At 46.2% G+C, this 6604-nt stretch overlaps 1 protein-coding gene across 1 annotated transcript in view; it reads right to left on the bottom strand.

The window, feature by feature from the left end:
* Window positions 1-6604, bottom strand: part of rasip1 (Ras interacting protein 1) — a 41962-nt gene that overhangs the window by 768 nt on the left and 34590 nt on the right.

Genomic DNA, 6604 nt, shown 5'->3' with positions numbered 1-6604 from the left:
ATCTAACCCGTGCTGTACCTGCCCTGGGAGTGTTTGATGGGACAGAGTAAAGCTCTCTCTACACTGTCCCATCAAACACTCCCAGGGCAGTAACCTCCTCCAGCCCCTACAATTCTCATCCGCCTGTTCAAATCCCTCCATGGCCCCTCGCCCCCTCCCTATCTCTGTAACCACCTCCAGCCCCTACAATTCTCATCCTCCTTTTCAAATCCCTCCGTGGCCCTCGCCCCCCCCCCCCCATATCTCTGTAACCTTCTCCAGCCCCTACAATTCTCATCCTCCTGTTCAAATCCCTCCATGGCCCCTCGCCCCCTCGCTATCTCTGTAACCTCCTCCAGCCCCTACAACCCTCTGAGATCTCTGCGCTCCTCCAATTCTGCCCTCTTGAGCATCCCCGATTTCCATCGCTCCACAATTGGCGGCCGTGCCTTCAGCTGCCTGGGGCCCTGAGCTCTGGAATTCCCTCCCTAAACCTCTCCGCCTCTCTCTCCTCCTTTAGGATGCTCCTTAAAACCGACCTCTTTGACCCAGCGTTTGGTCACCTGTCCTAATATCTCCTTCTGTGGCGCGGTGTCAAGTTTGTGTTTGATAATCGCTCCTGTGAAGCGCCCTGGGGCGTTTTACTAGGTTAAAGGCGCGGGATAAATACAAGTTGTTCTCTCGAAGTTTGAACAACACAGTGGGGAATCCCCCAAGTTTCCTGCTGGGCGGAAGGAACCCGACTGGTTTCGAGTGGAGGGCCTGTGCGGCAGACCTGGTCAGGTGCAGTGTCACCACACACTGGTCAACTTGGGCTGGTGCAGGTGTGCGAATGCACCGACCGTGTTGTGCAGGTTGTCGCGAGCAGGAAGTGAATGGCCTCCCTCCCCAAACCGGTTATTCAGCTTCAATTTACCACGTCTCCAGTGAAGGTATTGGCAGTGGAGGCAGACTGAAAATATGTAAAGATGGAAACCTAGATAAAGATGACCCCCTGCTAACCATAAGCTACTACAACAAAAATAGAAAGATCATGATACAGGGGAATGTGGAAAATCTAGACTCCTTCGAAAAGGAATTCCCCAGTTGAAAACTAAGGCAGACACAAAGAGGACCAATGGACAGGAAGCAAAAGAGAGTCGAACAGAGGATGATGAGAACCAAGTGGAGGAAGAAGAAGAGAGACCAGCAGAGGAAAACACCTCCCTGTCCATCTCCACCCCCCCCCACACCTCTCAACGAAAACAAAATGATGAAAGAGAATCTGGCCAAACTAGAACTTGATTTCAACGAATACAGAGAAACACTGGCCAAGAATCTGAAGGAGGAATTCAAACAGCTAAAAACGGAACACGAGTCCACCACCCACAAGATGACAAAGACCATAGAGGAGCAAAGAAATGAGATCAAAGAACTCCGTACTCAACTAAACAAAACGAAGGAGACCGTAGAAAGGCTCAGCAGGCAACACAAACCTCTTAAGGTCCAAAAACCTGAGGACACAAAAACAACACACACAAGGACACAGAACCCGCCGGATGCCACCCCACACGACGACACACCGAAAGCCACAAACCCCGCTCCAACCAGCCCCCAGTCGAATCATGCCCAGACGACTGCTACCCAGTCCTCACACACAGGAACACAAAAACCGACAGATACCCCCCCCCAAACGAGGACACACCGAAAGCCCCAAACCCCGCTCCTGCCACACAACATATCCCAGAAACCCAGCCAACAACCAGCCACCAGGCGAGTCCTACCCAGACTACTGTTACCCAGCCTGAAAAACCAGCCCCTCAGGCGGTCCTGCTGACCGACTCCAACGGAAAGTTTCTGGACCCCCAGAGGCTGTTCCCAGACCATCAAGTCCTGAAAAAATGGTGCAGCAACACAGACCAAGCAATGAAGATCCTGAACAAAGAATCCCTTGGAAGCCCCAAATGGATTGTGATCCACACAGGCACGAACGACCTACGCACCCTACAGGAAGGCACTGCTAGGGCGGTGAGCAGGATGGCGGAAAAGGCCAGCAGGGAATTCCCCGAGGCGCGGATCGTGATCTCCACACTACTGCCCAGAAAGGACACCCCAGCCTATATATCCACAACACCAACAGGGAGATCGACACGAGATGTTCTGTCCTCCCAACGTCTCCCTGGCCCATCATCCAAACATCAACACAAGGGACCTCTATGACGAAATACATCTACTCAAACAGCGGATGTGGGTCTTCGCAAGAACCTCATAAACACTGCCAAAGACGCAGCCCTCCCACCCCCTCTACCATTGGGAGCCCAAACGGACCACCAATGTCCCCCACCCCCCATTACAAAACCAACAACAGAACCGTACTTTTATACCTGACCCAAGACCCCCCTCTAGACCACAGACTGTAGACCAAGACTGAGAAAGATCATGACGATGCTGAACAGCCTGATAGAAAGCCGGAGAAATTATTAATATTGTTATTTATCATTATCATTATTGATCAGTATTATTACTATTATTAGATAGATATATGTGCATGCCTCATGAATTTATACTAAATCATCATTTAGCATTATAGAAAATAGTGTTTCCACACTCATCCCACAAATAGGTCCATTTTATTTTGTTTTATTGAACTATATAAATGCGTTCTTTCCACATAAGCGGCTGGAATATCCAGGGCCTCCGCTCCTCAACTTTTGGGACGAAGAGTACAGACCCTGAATTCCTAAAAGCTATAAAAGACATTGATATAATTGTGTTAACAGAAACATGGTGCCAAAAGGACGTGCCGACCCACTGTCCTCCAATGTACCATGAAATCATTGTGCCCTCAGTAAAGAACACTAAAACACGCAAGGGCAGAACCTCCGGGGGAATATTGGTGTGGTATAAGGGAGAACTGGACAAACACATCTCACCGGTAAAACAGGGAAAATCACACGTATGGCTAAAACTAGATAAAAATATAGGAATAGCAAAAAAAGATGTTACTTATGTGCGATCTACATACCTCCAATAGAATCGCCATATTCGAAGAGGAGTTATTTGATACTCTCCACATGGAAATCAGCCATTTCCAGGCCCAAGGAAGGTGATAATATGTGGGGACCTAAATGCAAGGACCGGTTGTGAACCTGACTTCATAGACCCACAGGGAAACAACCATGTGTTTGGCCAGACCCCTTTAGATGTCACACCAGTCATCGCAAATCGGAACAACCTTGATCGTGAAATAAATAAAAGCGGTAGGGAGGTAGTGCAACTCTGCCGAGCCTTAGGCCTGTACATAGTTAATGGTAGGTTCAGAGGGGACTCCTAGGGAGACTCACATACTCCTCAACTCTTGGGTCTAGTGTGGTGGACTATACAATCACTGACCTGACCCCTGCGATATCAACTCATCACTGTCAGGCAGCAATCCCCCTCTCAGACCATAACCAAATAAATATGTACCTTAAACTTTCTGCCCAAACTACAGACACAAAAAAGAACCCAGTAAGCTCCATAAAATAAACCAGACATACAGATGGGCCCCAGACAGCGGAGAAAATTCATCACTGCACTAAAGTCAACCTGATCTCACAAGTAAAATATCAAAATTTAAAGAAAACCCATACGAGATCACCAGAGATGGTGTAAACATGGCCATAGAGGATATAAATATGATCTTCCATGAGGCAGCTGTAAAAGCCGACCTTGTGAAACAGAAGAGGAAGCGTCACAAAAGACAAAATAAAAATAAGAAATGGTTTGACCACGAATGCAAAAATGCCAGAAAAGACCTGAGAAAATATCAAACCAAAAGCATCGCAACCAAACAATCCGGACCTACGTACTAGATACAATGAAACCCTCAAAAGATATAAACACACCATTAGGAACAAAACACAAAACTATACCCCACAAAATACTCGAAGAAATTGAAAACTCCACCAATCCAAAACAATTCTGGGAAATGTGGAATAACCTGAGTACAACACAATTGCAAGTATTACCAATCCAAGATGGCGACATCTGGAGAACACATTTTGAAAACCTCTACAAAGACATCCCAATAACGAAACAAACCCAAGTCAACATCAGGTCACAGAAAAACTCCACACATTAGAAGCAACAATTAAAGACAACCAAAACCTCTAGACTCCCCAATCACATGGAAAGAACTGGCCACAAAAACAAAATCTCTCCACCTAAAGAAAGCCTGTGCCCAGACAACATCAAAAATGAAATGCTCAAGTTCAGCAATATGAGATGCAGGGTGCGGTACTCAAATTATTCAACATCATATTACGTTCAGGCTGTTTTCCCGATATCTGGTGCAAGGACTAATCTCCCCCATATATAAAAAGTGGAAACAAATCAGACCCAAATAACTACCGCGGCATCTGTGTCAACAGTTGTCTAGGGAAGTTATTCTGCAGTATTCTAAATAGTAGATTACTTGATTTTCTTAACAAACATAATATCCTCAGAAAAAACCAAATAGGCTTTCTTCCAAAACACCGCACCGCCGACCATATCTATACCCTTCACACCCTCATTGAAAAACATATACACCAAACAAAAAATGGGAAAATATTCGCCTGTTCATCGACCTTCAAGAAAGCTTTGACTCTATATGGCACGAAGGGCTCTATTATAAACTTCTTCAGTGTGGAATAGGGGCAAAGTCTATGACCTTATTAAATCAATGTATCTGAAAAACAAATGCGGGGTCAAAATTGGAGACAAACGCACCGATTTCTTCACCCAGAGAAGAGGCGTCCGGCAGGGCTGCAATTTGAGCCCGACCCTGTTCAACATATACATAAATGAATTAGCAGACATGCTGGAGCAAAGCGAGTCACCAGGTCTCCGTCTCCTGGATGGAGAAGTGAAATCCCTGTTCTATGCGGACGACCTGGTTCTGCTGTCTCCCACAGAACAGGGATTACAGCAACAACTAGACCTACTCGACAAATACTGCCAAAATTGGGCTCTAACAGTAAATCTAAAGAAAACCAACATCATGATTTTTCAAAAAAGGCCCAGATGTCAAGAAAACAAATACCAGTTTACCCTCAGTGATACCACTATAGGACACACTATGAGCTACAACCTACCTTGGTCTAACTATTACAGCATCAGGGAGCTTCAGCATAGCAGTGAATGCACTAAAGAAAAAGCCCGAAGAGCCCTATATGCAATAAAAAGAAAATTCTACAACATCCAAATCCCAATCAAAATCTGGCTCAAAATATTTGACAGCATAATCCTGCCCATTGCACTGTACGGTAGTGAAGTATGGGGCCCGCTAAATCACCAAAGCTACACTAAATGGAAAAAACACACAATAGAAGCCCTACATGCAGAATTCTGCGAAGCATCCTTCGCACCCAAAGAAAAACGCCAACAAATGCATGCAGAGCCGAACTAGGCAGATACCCACTGATAATAAACATCCAAAAACGAGCACTAAACTTCCTAAATCACCTCAAATCCAGCTCCCCAGACACCTTCATTTCAAAGCCTTTCAGACCCAAGAGCTAAACCCAGAAAAGAGTCCCCTGAGTCAGCTGCTACTGAAACTAAGTTACTCAGCCGGACCCTGACCAGCCCCAGACCAACACAGCCGTCCAAACACCAATCCGAGTGAACCAAATCATTAAACAATGCAAAGAAACCTACCTGGAACATTGGAACAAAATAACCGAAAGCCAAAGCAGATTAGAATGTTACCGGGCCCTAAAAAGAGAATATAAACTGGCAGACTACCTCACGACCATCAGAGACACAAAACAGAGACAGACCCTCACCAGGTACAGACTAAGCGACCACCAACTGGAAATTGAAAAAGGCAGATACAAGAAATCCTGGCAGCCTAGAGAGAATAGAATATGCGATCAATGTCTGGCCGGCGAGGTTGAAGCAGAGATGCATTTCCTCCTAAAATGCGAAAATTCAACACATCAAGAAACATATTATTCAACAAGCTAAGCCAAACAACCCAGATTTCAAGGAATTGGATGACCTGTCAAAATTGAGATTAGTCCTAGGAGAAGGAGACAGACCATACCTTGGGGCCAAATATGTAACAACATGTCACAACCTGAGGACTGTTTAAAATTAAGACTGTTTAAAAATTAATATTGAACGTACCAAATGAAGTACAAAGACTGTTTAAAAGTAATATTGTTTAAAAGTAATATTGTATGTACCCAACAAATGTCAAATCGATTGACACCTACAGAATGTTGGAAAACTGTACCTTTTTGCTATGTAAGCTTTGGCAATATGGTTCTCTGTAAACTTTCATGCCAATAAAGCATTTGAACTGAACTGAACTGAACTGAACTGAACAAAAATCCCCAAGGTGTGTCATATGCCGTTCCAAGCTTTAACAAAACTGCACGCCTCGTGATCCTGCCCACCAGATCGCGATCTCCGCTGCACCCGCCTTCTCCCCCCGAGTCCTCTCCTCCTCCCCCGAGTCCCCCTCCTCCTCCCCCCCCCCGAGTCCCTCCTCCCCCCCCGAGTCCCTCCTCCTCCTCCCCCCCGCCGAGTCCCTCCTCCCCCCCCCGAGTCCCCTCCTCCTCCTCCCGAGCCCCCGAGACCCTCCTCCTCCTCCGCCCCTCCTCCCTCCTGCTCCCCC

Source organism: Somniosus microcephalus, unplaced genomic scaffold, assembly GCF_052327205.1.
Source record: "Somniosus microcephalus isolate GS21.2 unplaced genomic scaffold, FLI_Smic_1.0 unresolved_chr9, whole genome shotgun sequence".
Lineage (NCBI taxonomy): Eukaryota > Metazoa > Chordata > Chondrichthyes > Squaliformes > Somniosidae > Somniosus > Somniosus microcephalus.
This window is presented reverse-complemented; position numbering and strand designations above follow the sequence as displayed.